Source organism: Manacus candei, unplaced genomic scaffold, assembly GCF_025592945.1.
Source record: "Manacus candei isolate 608988 ecotype Guabito, Panama unplaced genomic scaffold, ASM2559294v1 h1tg000094l, whole genome shotgun sequence".
NCBI classification, from domain to species: domain Eukaryota; kingdom Metazoa; phylum Chordata; class Aves; order Passeriformes; family Pipridae; genus Manacus; species Manacus candei.
In genome coordinates, this window is record NW_026138142.1 from 4,693,879 (window position 1) to 4,712,264 (window position 18,386).

The 18,386-nt window shown below is 44.5% G+C and overlaps 1 protein-coding gene across 2 annotated transcripts in view; it reads left to right on the forward strand.

Annotated features, from left to right (window-relative positions):
* The window catches only part of LOC127461086 (vasoactive intestinal polypeptide receptor), a 104,854-nt gene that overhangs the window by 12,796 nt on the left and 73,672 nt on the right, over window positions 1–18,386 (forward strand). Inside the window, exon 1 of one of the 2 annotated variants that reach the window (XM_051768393.1) lies at window positions 8,345–9,870. The exons of the other annotated variant lie outside the window; for it this stretch is intronic. The gene's annotated coding sequence lies outside the window, so the exon portion shown is untranslated. Of the gene's footprint in view, window positions 1–8,344; window positions 9,871–18,386 lie in introns of those variants that run through there. 2 annotated transcript variants of the gene reach the window in all.

Sequence of the window (18,386 nt, forward strand, 5' to 3'; positions counted from 1 at the left end):
CCTGCCATGGGCAGGGACACCTTCCACTAGCCCAGGTTACTCCAAGCCCCATCCAGCCATGGCCTTGGACACTTCCAGGGATGGGGCAGCCACAGCTTCTCTGGGCAACCTGTGCCAGTGTTTCACAACTCTCACAGTGAAGAACTTCTTCCTAACATCTAATAAATCTCTCCTCTTAGCTTAGAACCATCCCCCCCTGTCCTATCACTATCTGCCCATGTAAAAAGTTACTTTCCCTCTCTTTTATAAACCCCCTTTAAGTACTGGAAGAGTGCAATGACTTCTACCCAGTTTGGTCCCTCCAGTGTTGCAGTTTTGCCATGTCCCTGCTGGAAAGGTCCCACTGATGATCCCTCTTTTGGCAATCATCCCCTTGACCCCTTTGTTTTGGAATGTGTGTGTGAGTGTGCTGGGCTCACTGCCGGATGTGTTTGTGTGTCAGGAAGCTCAAAGCCAGCTGGAGGACTTTGCTCTCCATGTGACAGGGGCCACTGCCCTGTCCCAAATTACCCCTTGTTTCGAGGGATCCATCCACAGTGGACTCAGGCCTTCCTGTGCCAGCCAACAGCGTCATCATCCAGGTTGTCATGAGGATCAGGAAGGGAAGGAGTGTTTTCTTAGGGAGCAGAGACAGGGAAAGGTTTTCATCAGGATGGCAGTGCTCAGACAGGGGTTGGGTTGGCAGCCCCAGCACGGTGCTTCTCAGAGCACATATGGTCTGATTCTTGTAAATCTCGGGTCATTTTGCCTTTTTAAGGGTGTATTCAAGGTGATTTGGCCTGAAGAGCTACGAATTAGACACTTTTTTTTCAGGGTGTGTCTAGAAAATGAGATGTGGATAACTGGAGGCAGTTGGTGGATTCCACGTGCCTTCAGACTACAAGCTCCTTGAATTCACCACATCTGCCCAGCTGGTGTAATTTGTACTTTTCTTCAGGGTTTGACTCTGCTCCAGCCATGAAACAGATCTGTGGGGGAAAAGAATAAAAAAAAAACTCAGATCTGGTCCTTCATCAGTCCGAGCGTAAACGTTTCAGACAAGAGAGAGGTGAAGATTATTATTTTGGATTGCTCTCCTGTGAGAAACAAGGAGTCTCACCCAGGTTCTTCACACTGTACTAAAATAACAACAGCAAGATTGAAAACTGAGCTTCTCCCCCGGAAAGATGCAGCCAACCATCTCCAACCCCACGTGCAGAGGGACAGGAGCTGCTCAGAAGGGATGAGAGGGAGAGAAATTTCAAATTGAATTCGTACCATGAGGTCTGCAGTGGGGACACCATTAACCTTCTGCAGAGCTCACCAGTTAGAGACTGGAGCTGCTGTCTGACAGTGGGGGGTGTGGGTACTGTCAAATGAGATATAATTGATCTTAAGACCAAGATATAAAGATTGTCGACCAATCTCTCTTCACACAGACCTTGCTGGCTGTTTGCCTTCTAAATGTATTTTACTTAAAAAAAAAAAAAAACACAAACCTTTTAGTTGAGAAATATTCTCAGAAAGGTTTTTTTTGTTTGTTTGTTTATGAAGTTGCAAAGGGTGAGGGAGATATTTATCCTTGGGGATTTTAATTCTTGGTTGATGGGGAAATAAAAATAGGGTTGCTTTTCACCCTTTTTCTTCTCATCAAGAAACTGGAAATGCTCATGATTATTCCTGAGTTATTTTTCTTAACAGAAGGGTGAATAAAGGAAAGAAAAGCCTTGTTTTGAAACTTTCTTTTCAGAAATATGCCACGCCTTTAATTTGTGGCAGAGCCATTTCTGGGAAGGAGGGAAATACCACTTTCCTCATTCCCAAGCTGCCAGTCTGACACACTCAGAGAAGGAATAATGACCTGTGTCACAGATCAGGTGATGGAAGATTTTCAGTTTGGAATGTTGTTCCATCACAACGATTTGTTTGAATCATATTCAGTCTTAGAGTCAGGAGATCTCTAACTCACTTCAGCAGCAGCAGATTTAATTGGGGAAGAAAATGTTCAGGCTTAGAAATATAATATTGGACTAAAGTTGTTTAAGAGTCTGAGAAGTTCCTGATCACTGGGATCAGGGGTTTTTGGTGTCTCGTGGGGAGAATATCAGTGGGTTACCCTCAAGTTGTGTTTACCTGCAGAATGGTGGCGTTTAATGGTGTGACAGAAAGCAGCACATCTGGGTGTCAGGAGAGGGCAGGAGGCACTGCAGGGGAAAAACTGCATTTTCTTCATTCTGTGGGAGACACAGAGATCAATGTGTCCATTCTTGGGTTTGACTGGGAGATGTTATTCCAGCCTCTAATCAAGCTCCTTGTCCTACTGGAGCTAAAAATCGGGTAACTCTCCCGATGGAAGTAACATCTGATCTCCTTTCCATCTGCAAGGAAAATACTGCTGAGTTCCTGTGACAGTGCTGTCCTGATTGGAAGTCCCATAGGATCATGGGTTCAAGACCTCAGTTCCAGCATCTGCCTCAGCATCCCTCTTTCCAAGCAGGAGCTGGCGCGGAAAACAGAGAGATAAAAGCGTGCAGGGGCTCGGTCACACATTCCTTGGGCCCAAGGAATTTCACTGGAAGCTGTGCTTGGGAAAATCCTACCCCTGCAGTCACCGTGCCCAGCCAGAATAAATCAGCTTAGCCCCTGCTGACGTGGCCATTGCTGTGCCCTCGGAGGGTCTGACAGGAGGGTTAATGCTCCTGGAAATTGTTACCCTGGAAGGCTGAACCCCACAGGCAGCACCGTTGCTCCCTGTGATCCAGGGGCTGTGGCACATGGGGTGTTCCTCAGGGAACTCCTCAAGGAGGGGGGTTGGCACAGTTTGTTGTTGCCCTTATCACGACCCATAAAATTTGTGGTCGCCATATGGAGAGCCCCTGGCAAAGGAAGAGGACTCTGGCAGCAAGCCTGGGTGATGATGCTTGGGAAGAAAGAGGTCCTTAACCATTGGAGTGGGATGGTGGGGTGAATCTGCTGGGAATGGGTTCAGCATTTGGCCTGAGGGCACTTCCAAGACAGTGGAAAACCTTTCAGTTGTCTATGAAGATAAATAGCAGCACAGCCAAGGATTTGGAATTAAATGTATAGAGATTAAATCCTATAGAGATCCTTTGCTTAGGAAATTTCCAGGATTCAGCAAATTGAAACATTGAGTGAACTCCAGCTAGTTCAGCCACAGGGAATGAGCTTTTGCATATGCCTTTTTATAGAGATTTTGTATGTTCTCTCTGACTTTTTCTGGTCTGTAAATGGGGTGAGGAGAGTTCATGTGGGACAGTGTCCAAAGGGTTACACATGGTTTAGTAGAGTGAGTTTGCTGCACAGCCTTGGAAAATGGGGACTGGGATGACAGAGGTTTCCATGTTTCTTTTGTAATCAGCTAAGTGCTCTCATTCTGATAAGCCAAATATGATTTTAATTAAAAAGCCATTCCAGCTGGATTTAATTTTTGTGCCACTGAAGAGGCAAATTGCTTTGTATATAAAGAGGGAAAAAAAATAATTGTCTTCTTGTTCCAAAGAGTTTTAATCCACAGTGGCTTGGATTCCAGGTCAGGGATAATTCCCCTACTTCTGGGAAGAAATGTGGTGATTTTTGCTCTCTCACATCTCCTTTAAGATATCCCTGCTTTGACTCCACATGTTAAGGAGTTAATTGTGCCATTCCAGGAGGATGCTGCATTCCAAGGAGCCAACCTTGACTTTTGTTCCTTTTAAATGATGGCTTATAAGAGGAGAGTCCAACGTTTTGGTGCTGAGGGAAGCACTTCCCTCTATTTTCTATCCTGCATTTCATTTTGTGGAGCAAAGCCTGGAGCTGGTGCTGGGCTAAATCTGGGGGATATTTATTTAGCCATGTTTGGTGGAAAATGGGTGTGTACACCTGGGAGAAAATGAAGATGTTGTTTTGCTCCCTTACATTGTTCAGTCTTATCTGCTCAAGGTGTTTAGTTGGGGCATGAGGTGCTGCTGTCAAATATCTCTGGTGACAACTGTCTGACAGCAGTTTGTGTCACCAAGGACACGGATGACACATCTTCCCCAAAGGCTGATAGACAAGAAGAGCAGCTGGATCAGAAATGCAGCAAGGTGATAGTTACAAACTCCACCCAGAGCTCTCAAAGGTCTTGCAGATTTATTTTTATTTATTTGTTTGTTTATTTTGATTTCATTTATTCACCCCCAAGAATATTTCCAGTCTGTATAATCACAGTTATGGTCTGGAGTGTTGCTGTAAATAACTGGGGGAGGATCACTGAGTTTCACTTTCCTAAAGCTCTTTGAAAGGCTCACTTTTGGATGGGTAGCTGGACAGGCTGCTGGGTGTGTACAGCAGGATATGGCTCCTTGCCCAGCTTGGGAAAACTGTGGAAGAACATTCCCTCCTCCCTTGAGGTCTTGTGAGCATGTAAAGCACATCAGTTATAACACAGCTATAATTACTGATGTAACAGGCTTTATATTGGCACATACACCTCACAAAAAGGTACTAATCATTTTAGGCTTTTGACTTTAGGCTTTGTTGCTGCTCTTTCCTCACCCTGTGCTGCTGCTGTGTCTTCTGTGTGATCCCCTTGAGCCTGAGCCTGGGAATTGGGGGATGAATTTAAGAGGCAAAGCTGCATTTCCACACTTGGAGAAACCACTTTCTCCCAGAAATACTCTTGGCCTGATAAACCTGGGAGGGATGCACAGGGCACAGCTCTATCCTGGTGCCAGTTTTGCTGTGATTTAGAAGTGTCTCATCTTTGTGCTGTGTCAAAAAGGGCCATAAATTCTCGCCTAAAAATAACAGGCCCCAATAACGTGTGCAGGGCTGGGAATGGGATGTTCTGGGCAGGAAGCAACCCCTAGAGGCAGGAAAACCAGCAAAGGGAAGTTAATGGCAAGAACCAGATGATGGTGAACACAATGTCCACTGCAGTGGTCAAGCACAGGCTGTTGAGCAGAATATCCTCATTTTTCACTTGTCTGGGTGGTGGGTTGTGGAGCTGGGAAGAGTTTCTGAAGGAATCTTGACCTCAAACGTGATTCCTGTTGGCAATAACTTGAACTACCTTGTCTGGAAGATCTTCCCTGGCTGGAGAAGCCTCTGTCAAGGCAGTATGAGGCTGTGCCACTGAGATACATTTTCAGCTCTGACCACAGACAATCCTCAGGGGAAAGATTAAACTCTTCACAGAAGAATAAAGCAGTTGGGTTGTGAAATCCCAGCACTAAAGACACGTTTTAGGTCCACGTTGCCAGATTAAGACCCAGATGAGTCTGATAAGCCACGTGCAGCAACCCTCTTACATGATGGGGCACCTAAAATAGCCAAGTGGGTTAAAGGGCGATCCCAGAGCTCATCTGCAGGCACAGGGATTGCACAATCCATCAGTTTTCATTAAGTACATCCAAATAGTTCAGAATTGGCAGGTGCAGCCAGAGTTCACCGTGTCCCCAGCTCAGTACAGCAAGGCTGGGCTTGTGGGGTCCAGGAAACTCAGAGCTGAGGACATGGGTGTTCTTGCTTTGAAGACCAGCAAAAGAAAAAAAGAAGTAAGAATGGTGTCTCTGCCCTTCATCCAAGATGGATTTCTTTCTCCCATACTCTGGAACAGAGGAGGATGTTAAGCAAAGGACAGTGAGACTCCAGGCCTCCTTCACCTGTTAGTAAAGAACTGGGTTTAGAGCTGCTGGTCACTTTTGGCAACCCCAAAAGCCAACAAAGCAAAACCGGCGGCGAAAATCATGAAATTATTTAAAAAAAAAAAAAAGGGAAAAGAAAATATCGATTTCTTATTTATTTATCACGTGGATTACAAGATATTTGGTATCTTCTCTGTGCCATCAAGATGATGAGAAGCTGCTGCTGCTGGGGTGATAGAATCAGGGAATGGCTTCGGTGAGAAGGGACAGTAAAGTTCATCTCATTCCAACCCCCCTGCCATGGGCAGGGACACCTTCCACTGGACCAGGATGTACCAACCATGCCAGGAAAAAGGAAGATACCTGATGGAATCTTGGGAATTGGCAGCACCCAGTGGCTCCCACAGTATCAATATGACTTTGCTTTGCCTCTTCTTGCTTCATGACTTGGATATTTAGACCTTGATCAGGCTTTTCTAACAAAAATACCTTCATCGAAGAGAAGTGCCCCTAAATTGGAATTTGTGATGACTTCTGTGCAGCATTTCCCCCTCTTGAAGCCCAGAACATTATTGAAACTTCATTATTTGAATGTGGGTTTTTTCCAAACATAGAGCAGCAAGAGCATGATTAGAGGCCAGCAGCTATTTGGGAAAATCCAAGTGGAATGAAACATCTCAGTGGCTGGGCCAAGATCCGACATCCAAACCCAGGAAGTCTGTGCAGTTGTAACTATATTAAGATTAGAGTAATCCCTGATGGGAAGGATAGATTATTTTATTTGGCAAATTCCTAAAAGCAGCTAATTTTCACCAGTTACCACCAGCAGGTCGAGTCCAAAAACCTGTTTCTGATAAAGTATAACTTGTTCTTTGTTGAACTCTTCCTTTTCAGGAGCTGAGCTGGGCAGCCCAACATATTTCCCCTCACCCCTGCTATTAACCCAGATAATCTGGAGAGGGTTATGAATTTCTGTAGGTTTTCACTTCACAACTAGATGTAATTTTCTGACTGTAGAGGAACTCTGAGGACATTCAACACCTCATTCAGCTGCCTAAATGTCGGTTCCCAGAGTAACTGAGATAACCTTGGAGTGAGGACACCCATGCCTTGCTCCAGGAGGGTGCAGAGCTCCTCTACATCCTTTTGTGCTTCCTTTCCACACCTTCCTTTGTTCTTTATTGCCCTTTTAAAATCGTTGACGTGGGTGGTGTCACAAGGCAGATCTTCCCAATGCCTTGGAGAAAAGGAGGATTTTCTTCTTGTTCCTCCCCACTGTTCAGTTTATAGAGCAAACAGTTCTGTTTGCCTTTTCTCAGCAGCACATAACTGGGAGTTCATGCTGAATTATTTCCCTCTTTCAGTCCCTAAACTCTCTGCTTCTTTGCCAAAATTCAGGCTGCCATACTGGAGGGCTTTGCTGAATCTGTTCTCTTTTGAGTCCAGGTTTTTTATTTGGCTGGATTCAAATAGATCTTCTCAGCCAGCAATTACAAGTGCTTTGAGGTGCAAGTTATCCAGGCCTGCTAATTTTAAATGTTTACCTCTGGTAGAAGCTGTTTAACATCTGCCTTTGTTATTAATGAATTGGAAAAAGCTTTTTCATCACCATCAGAGCCAATCACGTTTCACTGCTGCTTTCCAAATACAGGTCAAAATCACACGTTGAACTTTCCTCTACTGCAGTGTACAATCTGTAAAATTTTGTTGGTTGTGATGTTTTTTGTTACCAAAAAAAAACCCAAACAACCCAAAAAACTCAAAGGAAACAAAACTCAAAACCAACTAAAGAAAAACGAAAAAACCCTAGAAATATTCATTTCTCATTAATCTCTTATTTTTATCAGCTGTGGGTTTTTCCTGATGTCTTGAGGGTCTCATATAATGCTTTTAAAGTTCATGGCACTACATTTACATTTCTTCATCTATATTTGTCTTAGTTCAGTAAATATTGGGTTGTTGGTTTACTTATTTATTTTCACTTCCAATTCCCCCTTTTAACCCGTAGTTGAACTGAGATTAAGTTTTTACTCCAGGTTAATCATTTGCACTGGGAAACCAGGCTTGGCTTGGATCATCATCCCTTTGGCTGCCTGGCCCATCCTTCCAGAAGAACCATGACCTGTCTCACAGCGCTGAGCAACCTGGGCTAGTGGAAGGTGTCCCTGCCCATGGCAGGGGGGTGGAACTGGATGATCTTTTTTAAGGTCCTTTCCAACCCAAACCATCCTGTGATTCCATGATCCTATAAATAGGGCAGCCAGGGGTGGGTGGTGAAGGAGGTTCCCCATCATCAAGCTGGTGCCAGGCCATCAGGAAGAGAAGGTTCCGTGGCAGGTGGGATGCCCAGAAGACAAGAGGAAGATGGATTTTATTACAGAGGCATCATTTGGGGAACCGTAGGGATATTTTAATAGGGCACTCCAACATGCTGCTGTTACTTTCTGGATGACAGGGAAGGGAATTTGGCACTGAGAAAAAGATAACATAATCTTAATGACGTCATTCTGGAAGCATTAGGGATGCTCCTGGAAAAGTTGGGAAGGATCAACAGAGCAGAGCACGTACGTGCAGCCATCCACTTCCTACAACAACTGTTTACTCAAAAATCAACTTTAATAAACAGTATAATCAGCACAGGGAAATTTCCCACAGTTCACAGAGAGGACCTAAGAGGGGAACTTCATTCATTTCACGCGGGGGGGTGGTTTTAGAATTGTTATGAACAACTTAAGTGCTGTTTCATTAACAGTTTTACAGTTTACCACAATTAGTAACACCAGAGAAGAAAACTAAACATGCTAAATATTAAACTCTCAAACTTTCAGCAAGTAGAGCACATGCAAATGGGGATCCCCTGTTTGGTGTCATTGTTTCTAGAGATGTGTCTGTGTTTATAAAACATATTCGCTATTCATGTGACTTGGATGGCAAGTGAAAAACTTGGCTGGGTTCTGTCAATTAATGGTTTTAAAACATTCTTGGACTATGTTACATGCCCGTGCTTGAAGTGTTACTGTGGTGAATGCCTTCTGCAGGAAATCTGGGACTTCCAGGAGTTTATGATGTGGCTGAGAAGCCTCTGCTGCAGGTAAAACTCTGAAGGGAAGAAGGACTGGATTTTTTAATTGTTATTATTTTTATTCTTTTAATGATGCCCCCTGGTTGCTTTAGGATGGCTGGTGTTTTGGGGTTATTTCCTCCCAAGGCATTCTGTGACTAGAAACTTTGATGGCAGCTTGAGCTATAGCAGAGGGACATTTAAAGGAGTTTTAAATCTTCATCTCAACCTAAACAGAATCATTTAGGTTGGAAAAGATCTGGAAGATCATCGAGTACAACTGTTAACCCAGCGCTGCCGTGTTCACCACTAAACCATGTCCCAAATCCAGAGCTTCTTGAAGCCATAAAGTTTATCCTTCTTGGATGGATAAACTCAGCTGGACTCATTGTAATCATCCACTGTGTGACTTAGAAGATGTCATCTTATTTGCACCCTGAATTGATATCCTGACAGGACAGTGGTGCAGGCAAAGGTCTCACACTGGTTGATGTTAAAGCACCAGGCAAAACGTCAGTGACATGAAGCTGTTGTAGACAAAAGGTGAAGGAATATCATGGATCACCAAGGAACTAAAAGGGCACGGGCAGCTGGGGTGGAAAACAGCATTTTCAAGAGCAGTGAAGTCCCGTGTTCACAGTGTCCCCCCCAGACAGACGCTCGTTCAGGGACACAGAGGTTCTCATGTCAAGGGTGGCTGAAAGGAGGTTGTGGTGAGGTGGAAGTCGGTCTCTTCTCACAAGTAAGAAGTGATAGGATGAGAGGAAACAGCCTCAACTCGCACCAGGGAGGTTTAGGTTAGATATTAGGAATGATTTCCTCATGGAAACAGTTGTCAGGCACTGGAACAGGCTGCACTGGAACAGGCTGCCCGTGGAGTCCCCATCCCTGGAGGGATTTAAAAGCCATGTAGCTGTGGTGCTTGGGGACATGGGTGGGTGTGGCAGGGCTGGGTTAACGACTGGACTCAACGATCCCAAAGGTCTTTTTTCAACCTAAATGATTCCGTGGTTCTGTGATGTCGGGGTCTGTGGACTGGTCCTGGTCAGCTGTACAAACCCTGGGAAAAAAGCAAAACCACGACAGGTGGAGATGCCTCCTGTGCAGAACCGGCTCCTGATTCCCTCTATTCCTTCAATATCCAAGATTAGTGATGGTTGAGGACAGTGCAGTCCTTATGTATAATAAGGAAAATCCCAGGTGTGGTGTGAAACTGTCTGAGGAGCTCTCAGTGAAGTTCACGTGGGGGGTAGGGGTGGAGCTGATGGGCTCCATGAATGAAGAGGAACTAAAATGAGGAAATACTGGGGGTTTTCTAAGAAGTCTTTTTTTTTATCATTCAGCATTGATTTTGGGCAAACCTGGTTTTTTTATTCTTTCTATGTCAACATGAACATATATATCCAAAAGCTGTTGGAATATGTTGTGTCACTGAGGGAGCTGGAGGGGATGAAGGGGGATGCCCTTTTCTAACAGCTTTTCTGCTTCTCCTGGGGGATTATTTGATGGCTTGAAATTCATTTTTCCTGTTCAGCTGTAACTCTGCAACACAAATATCTGGTGCACTGATATCAGACCTTGCTGAAAGGTGATTATTTTACTTAAGACTTAGATAAGGGATCTGGAAGGGTTAATCTCGGTTCCTGCTCCTGGTGTAACATTTTGTCCTCCTCATCTTTCTGTGTTTCTGTTCTCCACCTGCAAAACTGGAATTTCTCAGGGTTTTTCTTTTGCCTGTTTTAGTTTATTTTCCACATCAAGGCTGCAGAGGAGGGGCTGAACACACAGGCAAACCCTCTTACATATGGCTGCTGATTATGTTAGGCTGGAAGTATGATAAACAATAAACTGGAAGCAAACTTTTGTTTTGGTCAAAGGAAAAGAGGCAAGTGATCCCTGCTGGACTTTTAACTGGAGTACATGTCTCTGTGTTGGGGTAAAAGCACTTGAAGAAAAATGATAAGAGGTCTGAAAAATGTGGAGGGGAAAAAAACAATGAAAGAACTGGGGATGTTTATTCTAGAAAATGGAACACTGAAGGGAGAAGTCACAAGTTGTCTTTTAAGTGTGTGAAAAAAAAAACCCTGCTACAAATAAGAAGTGGGAGAAAAAAAATCTCCATGACCAGTCTGGGTAGAACTAGAAATTTGGGGCTCAAATTGCAGCCACAGTAATTTAGTGTTTCAAAACGTAGGCCAGTTCTTTTGGATGGTCAGCAGAGAGAAGCCCAGGAATTGATTAGGATTTATAGGGACACTGGGGAGTCTCTGTCACTGGGGACAGTTAAAGGATGGGACAAAACCATTATTGGGACTTCTTACTTATCAAATAGGGATTAAATAGTCATGTCTTATGGACTCTCCTAGTAATAGTTGTTTTTTCTTTCCCCTCAGGCTGTGAACCCCTTAGACAGATTGTTAAAAGAATCCCAAGAATTGCACCTTCTCCCTTTACTCTCAACTCAGAGAATCATTTTCATGCAGAATCATGGGCTGGCTGAGGTTGGAAGGGACCTCTCAAGTTTGTCTGTGTGACTGTGTGAAATTTAGTTTGACCCTCTGCATAGCCCCAACCATTAGTTTCTTCTTTTGACCTGCAGTACCAACAGACCCGAAGGATTTGGAAGAGACACTCCTGAAAGAGGCAACTCCTTCCTGTCAATGTTAAACCATCCCCAAGCAGTGCTTTGCTTCTAATCCTCATTTGTCTCATTAGAGAACTCACTCACTGGAATTTGTTAAGCCTTTTTTTTTCCCCCACATTAAATAGATATCCTTGGGAGGAAATCTTTAGTTTAGGCACTTGCTGGGTATGATTGATTACACATTTTCTTTCTCTCTCTCTAAGTTTAGCTGGGCTTTTTTATTTGCTTTCTTATTATTATTATTTGCACTAGCAGGTTTTCCAGACCTTTAATCATTCCTATAATGCCATTCTCAGTGTTTTATGGGTTGGTTAGGCAGGGTGTATGTTGTGCCAGGTGAAACACTCCCTATTTCCAAGCCAGTAGAAATCCCTGTGGCTGAAGTTTGTCTCACAACTTACTCTGCAAACAGACCACCACCTCCCAGTGAAAATCTAATGGTTATTATTCCTAAAACTGAAAAAGTGGAGCCCTGTAGATGAACATTTGTTGTGTAAGAGGGGGTGATATGACTCCTCTTCAACCTCAAGTTATTGTACACAATGTTGTAGTCAAAAGGTACTTGAAGAGCAGCTACAAATAATGAAGATTTCTACAGTACAAGGGTTGTGGAACAAAACAGTCACCCAGAAACATACAGTTTCAAAAAATACAGTTTCAAAACATACAGAAACAAACAAACATGTTTGGAGGGTTTTAAGACTTGGGTAGAGAAATCTGTGGCTGAGCAAGAGTAGCATTGTTGTGAGACCAAATTCAGCCCTCCAGAGACCCTTCCAGCCCAAAATTCCTGTCATTTGATGATAAGGCAGCACTAGGTACTCTTTGTTGTATGGCCACCATGATGCCTCTGCTGAATCCTTTCCCTGGGCAATATTGGGGTAATCCTTTGGCCAAATTTCCTGATGAACTGGTTGTTAAAACAATAATGACCAAGGGGATAACTCACCCTTGTGTGACTTCAGTGTTATGTTGGATGAACCACTTCACAAGTTAGTCAGGCCATGGTTGTGCTGTCAGCTGGAGGCACTACACCAGTGTCACCAGAGCTTTTTTGGGGGCTCAGGTCCTTGCATTCAGCTGACCAGAGCATCTGGCTGTCTCAGAATACTTTTGTTATAACCAGAAATCGTTTCTCAGCACCACTGAGACAGTTCCCTGGGCTATATTGGCAAAAATGACCACTCTTGTTACAGACTTTGTGCAGGGCTGTGGGTTTTTTTATGCACTGAGTGTCAGTCTGAAATCATCCCACTTCAGAAAGTCTCTTGAGAGCTGAAATCCTGGTGAACTCCAAGGACACCTGAAAACAAAAAACCTCCTCTTCTATATGGGATATACAGTATCCCATGTTGTACTCAGTGTTTGAGAGGCACATGAGACAAAGGATGAATGAGCAGGTTGAGCTGATTTCTTCCCAGCAGTTTTCCTTTTCTCCCCTCTCTCACCCTTCTGGAGGTGAATCTGTGGGAGTAGATGTTCCCTGTGCTCTTCCCTGATATTCCTGCTGCTCAGCATGCTACTGCCTGTCTCAGTTAATTGATTTTATACACTTGAAGGAGCTTTGGGGAGTCAGCAAAATGGTTTTTTGCCTTAGTTTCATACTTTCTTCCCCAGAACCAAAGTTGAATTTAGTTGCTATCGGACTTTTTTCTTTCTCTTTTTTTTCTTTCTCTTTTTTCTTTCTCTCTTTTTTTTTTTCCTTCTCTTGACTTTCCAGTCAGGAAACTGGAGCTAAACCTGCAGGACTGCAGTTTTTTTGGGTAGCTGTCTGGTGTCACTGCTATCTTGATTTGATGTGAGCAAGCACAGCATGCAGGGATGCTGGGTTGGAGCCAGGAAAAGTCAAGCTCTGGAGGAGAAGTTACCAGGCAGGTTGGGGCTACTGAAGCAATGAGGAGATGGCTGTAAAGGGCTGATTACTCTAAAGGCACCATCATCATGATTTAAATTATCCTTCTCTGTCTTTTTTAAGGGTCTTTGCCCCACCTCTAATTGTGGGCAGTTTGACCATTTGCAGCCAGGTGATGGATTCTGCACTACCCTGTTCCCTGAAGCCACCAAAGAGCTTTGCCCTGGATCAAAATGATCAGAAAATGCCCCAAGAGGTGTTTGCTGGAGACAGAGAGTCTGTGAAGATTATGTTGCCTATAATATAGAACCAGGCAGCTTTGGTTTACATGTTCCAGCATCCCTCAAGCACAATCAGATTAACAGATTCTTCTGCTCTGCTGTTTCCAGCAGAAGTTTCCTGTTCTCAAGGACCTTTTTGTTGATTGCTCCCTGTTTCCTATTCTTGTTCCATCAGTACATTTCATTCTATCTTTAGTAGAGCCACTGACTCTTTTAAGTGGCTGCAGACCTCCTCTGGCTCCATATTTCTGCCTTCATCCCCCCCTGCAGCCTTCCCACTGGCCATTGCATAGAATCCCAGAATGGTTTGGGTTGGAAGGGACCTTCAAGACCATCCAGTTCCAACTCCCTTGCCATGGGCAGGGACACCTTCCACTAGCCCAGGTTGCTCCAAGTCCACTCCAGCCTGGCCTTGGACACTGCCAGGGATGGGGCAGCCACAGCTTCTGTCTGTTAACCTCCCTTAGTTTCCTTCCAGCTGTTGTATTATCCTTTTATCCACTGTTATGGTTGTCATTCCTTCAGCATAGAATCAGAGTATTTAGTGAAGATAGGAAGGTTTAGATGCACTGATTTTCATCTCACCTCCCACAACAGCAGCCTTATTAAAAACCAACCAACCAACCAAACTATTGCTTACATTGCCATGATTTCCTTTTGATAAACCACGTTTTATATTGTCTCCCCATCTCCACTTGCTGCCACACTTTCAATTACACTTTCAATTACATTTTCCTTCGAGTGGTGTTCAAAAGCCTTGTGTGCTTTTGTGCTCAGATTAACTTGCTGAGAGCTGTCTGGATCTTTTTTCCTCCCTCCTTCCTACATGTAAAAAAGCTTTTCTTTTGTTGACTTTCAGCCAGATGGTCCCACTCCCACCATCCCATCTGACCACGTTGTTCTCTTCTGAGTGGCTTTCACCTCACATATAACAGTTTCCACACTCCTGTTTGCCTTCACAGCCAGCCCTGTTGTTGTTCTCAATAATTCAAGATAAATCATTTCCCCCATGTGCAACTACTCAACTTTGTACTAGTAAAACTATATTTTCACCTCCAATTCTTTGGGGAAGCCAGTGAACAGAAGTGGGGAGTGTTACTTCTCCTTTTTGGGGGGCTGTGATTAGCTTTCACTTGAATTTCAGGACTTCTCATTTTTTTAACCCTGATGTTGTTCTCTTTTTATTTATGTGGCTCAAAGATTTTTTTCTTCTTAGCTGAGTTGCTCTTGACAGCCAGGGTGAGACTTCTAGCAGTGCTCAGAGGTTTTCTGCTCATTCTGCTGCTCTGAACATAATTTTCTTTCCTGATTCATCAGCTGCTCTACCCAGGTGTCCTGATCCCTCCTAATGCCCATCTCAGGTTTTGCTTCCTAACTGTCAATATTCCTAAAGTGAGATTTGAAGTCTTTCTCTTGTTCCCATGGAAAAAGGGCCCAACTCCTTTCTTCCCTACTCTTTTTTCCATCCAAATTCTCTTTTTCTCTGTTGACTCTCTGCTGCCAGACCAGGGTATTTTGAGGAGAACATTTAAATGTTTCATATCTCTGCCAGATGTGGACCTCAGGATACCCTGGCATGTGGAAAGGTCTTTTAGAGACATACAAATGCTGCCAACAGAGAGTGGGAAGCATTTAGGGTTTTGTCTATCTTTGCTATAAGGAAGGAGTTTTTGGAGACAGACAGACCAACCTGACAGTTTTGATGTGTTGTTTTGCTGTTGTTTTTTTTGAGGGGGGGTCATGAGCTGGGGGTTTCTTGGGTTCTTTTGTTGTTTTTTTTTTGTTTGGAGTTTTGTGTTTTTTGTTTTGTTTTGTTTTTATTGGTGGTGGTTTTGGTTTCGTTTTTTTTTATTTTTTTTTTGTTTGTTTGTTTTTTGGTGATTTTGGGTTTGTTTGTTTATTTGTTGGTTTTTGGTTTTTTTTTGATCTTAGGCTTTCTGCCTTGGTTTCTCCATCTGTCAAAAGACATTAGAGACACTACCTTTATAAAACATGCTGAGATCTACAGCCAGTGGCACCACCTGAGAGAGGTCTGGTGATACTGCACCACTAAGATTTGATTTTGCCATCTAAGCATTCAGTTTCTGTGCACCCATTTACATTTTCCCTTTCAAACAGGCAAAGCAGAAACATCTTCCCTCTAATCCTTTTCCCCCATCTGTGTTGTGGGCAGGTAAGGAATGACAAAAGAAAATGCCCAGTGGAATAAAGTAGAATTAATTATCTGCCTGAACAGCTGTTTCATCACAGTGTGTTTACACAGTGGAAGGTGGTTACTCCTTGACTTTGATTCAGGGATGGATGGGAGGCAAAGCTCTTGGATTGCAGCAGAGCTGGTGTGGTGAGTCCCTTCAGGAAGTGAGAGGGTGATATCCTTGCTTCCTTAAAACCATTGTTAAACTCTTTCCTGGTCAAGCCTCGCCGTGTCTAATCCTTGGAAGTGTTCAAGGCCAGGCTGGTTGGGGCTTGGAGCAACCAGGTCTAGTGGGAGGTGTCCCTGCCTCGATGGGGCTGGAAATCAATGCTCTGGGAGGTCCTTTCCAACCCCAACCATTCTGGATTCTGTGTTCACAGTGTGGCAACTGCTAGTGGGTTGTTCTGGTTTGTAACACAGATTATTTCCAGCGTCTGACACTTCACTTGGACCATCTTCACTCCCCACTCAGCTGTGTGCTCGGCAGAAGTGTCAATTTTTGGGCTGCAGCCCTGGCACAGCATCCTGGCGTTCTGGGATCCTGAGCCTTCTCTGAGCATCATGATGGGGAGGGTGGTTGGAGCTGTCAGAAAAATTTAGCTGTGGCCCTCAGGCTCCTGGGAAGACAGCAGTGTTCCCGTCAGGTGGAAGTGCTGCATGCTTGCCTGGTTCAGACAGCGTGGGGGAGTCGTGTCATGTCACATTTGTTCAATTCTCCTGCTTGTCCAGGGCTCTCGGGCTCGTGGTACAACCTGTTCAACCTGTAGCTTGGAGTCCCTTCCAGCTGGGAATAGTGGAAACACATTTTTCATTATTCCTGTGTGGGGTGAGTGCTGATAGTTTGGACTGTCACTCCAGCCCTTGTTTTACTGATGGTGTGAGAACACTGGATTTACACTGGATTTCTAGACACTCTCAGAGCTTTCACTTCCTCTAAAAGTTAAAAGGAGCCGCCCATGTTGTTAAACCAAGACTGTTGTTCCTCCAACCAGACCACTGCGGCATTTCTGAGAACTAAAGAACACTCAGATTACTTTATCCAGCCCCCTGGTTATAAATAACTCCCAATATCCAGCCTTGCAGGAGGCCTGGGGGGGTCCTGTGTGCTGAAGGTTTTGTGTAGGTTTTGTGTGCATGCAGCTCCCAGGCAGTGGGAGAGGTCCAGGGAATGCTTGGGAATGAGAAGGGCAGGGGAGAAGCCTCAGGGACTTCCCTGTGATTTGGATCAAGCTCTAATTTTGTCCCAGGCTGTGTACTGCACTGCCCACTTCCCAGCTCAGGGGTTCTCCAGGGCATTGCTCAAATTGCCAAACTCCCTGCCTCTGGATTTGGGAACCCCTCTGCTCCACCTGCCATACAAAGCCTTCCACCTTTCTGTGGCCAGCTGAGTTCAGTCCAGATCTTACTGTGGTGGCAGGAGGAGCTGCTGGATGGGGACACCAGGGTTGGTTTCAGGAGGAAAAGAAGACTCTGGTGCCACAGCTGGAGTGAGCTGGAGGTGCAGAGGAGAGAGGGCAGGACTGGGTGGGGGCACTCTGGGGTTGCCCAGGGCAAGAATCAGATCTTGGATGGATGGAGACATTGTCAGGAATTAGGATCTGGGGCTTTATAGTCCCTTCTGTGCCTGCAACTGAATTAGGGACCATTTCTTCTGTCCCCAGCAGCAAAGAGGTGGTTCCTCAAGAGATGACTCGGGGCTGGATGAGCAGCAATTCAGGGCAGTGTTAACACCCACCTGCACATTCTCCTGAAACCAAGGACCTTTTCTGAACAACAGCATTTACATCTTGAAAAAAGCCACAACCTGTGAGCAAATTAGAGCACTCACTAGACTTTCACTGAACTTCTCTGTAAGGATCATTCCAGTTACCATCTCACAGCTGCTCTGGGAGTAGGCTGGAAAAGGATGGGGCTGTCTGGAGGGGAATCGTTGAATTCAGACATGAGCCTAAGTTTGTGGGTTTATCTCATTTACTTTTAGATATTTGCAGTCTAGACATCCACCCCTGAGCCAGTTGCCTCAGGCTCCATGGCTGAAACAGTAGAGGGTTTCCTCTTACCTATTTTAGACATTTCCTTTAATTTGGAGTGACTCATGCCCTGAAAGTGCTTCCTTCTCTCTTCAGGTGAGGAAGGACAATCAGTGTGAAGCAGACAAATGTAGATGTTTACACACAGACACCTAATTTTTGCGCATTGATCCCCAAATCATGTTTCTGAGTCCTGTCAGGCAGTTCTGGGTCTGCATTTCCTTTGTATTTCTGCTGCCCCTGTAGCTGACTGAGCAGATGCTTTGGAGGTGAATTTCCCACAGGAGGTTTGATCAGTTTAGTGGGTAAGTTTTGGAATACCCTTTAAGAAAAGGAGCAGACTTTTCCTCTAGCAGGCTTCTTACACCCAGAGGTGAAAGGAAATTAAAAGCAGTCAATCACCAGTAGTTCAGGGAAAACTGCAAGTTACTTTGCTGCCTCCAATTTCTAGAGAAGTCAGGGAGTGGTGTCCACTTTGCTGTCCCCATGTGCTCTTGGGATTATCACAGTTGTTCCTTTCTTATTTTTTCTCAATCATAGGAGAGATATTACAGCACTTTGCCCCTCACTCTGAATTGTAGATCTAAGCACAGCTGATCTCAGTGTTGCAGCATCCCTCTATTTCTGCAATAATCTGAATTCAAACCTGTAGTCTGAGCACCCTGGCATGGAAATTCATACTTGCTTACTCCAGATGATAATTTAAAGGAGCAAA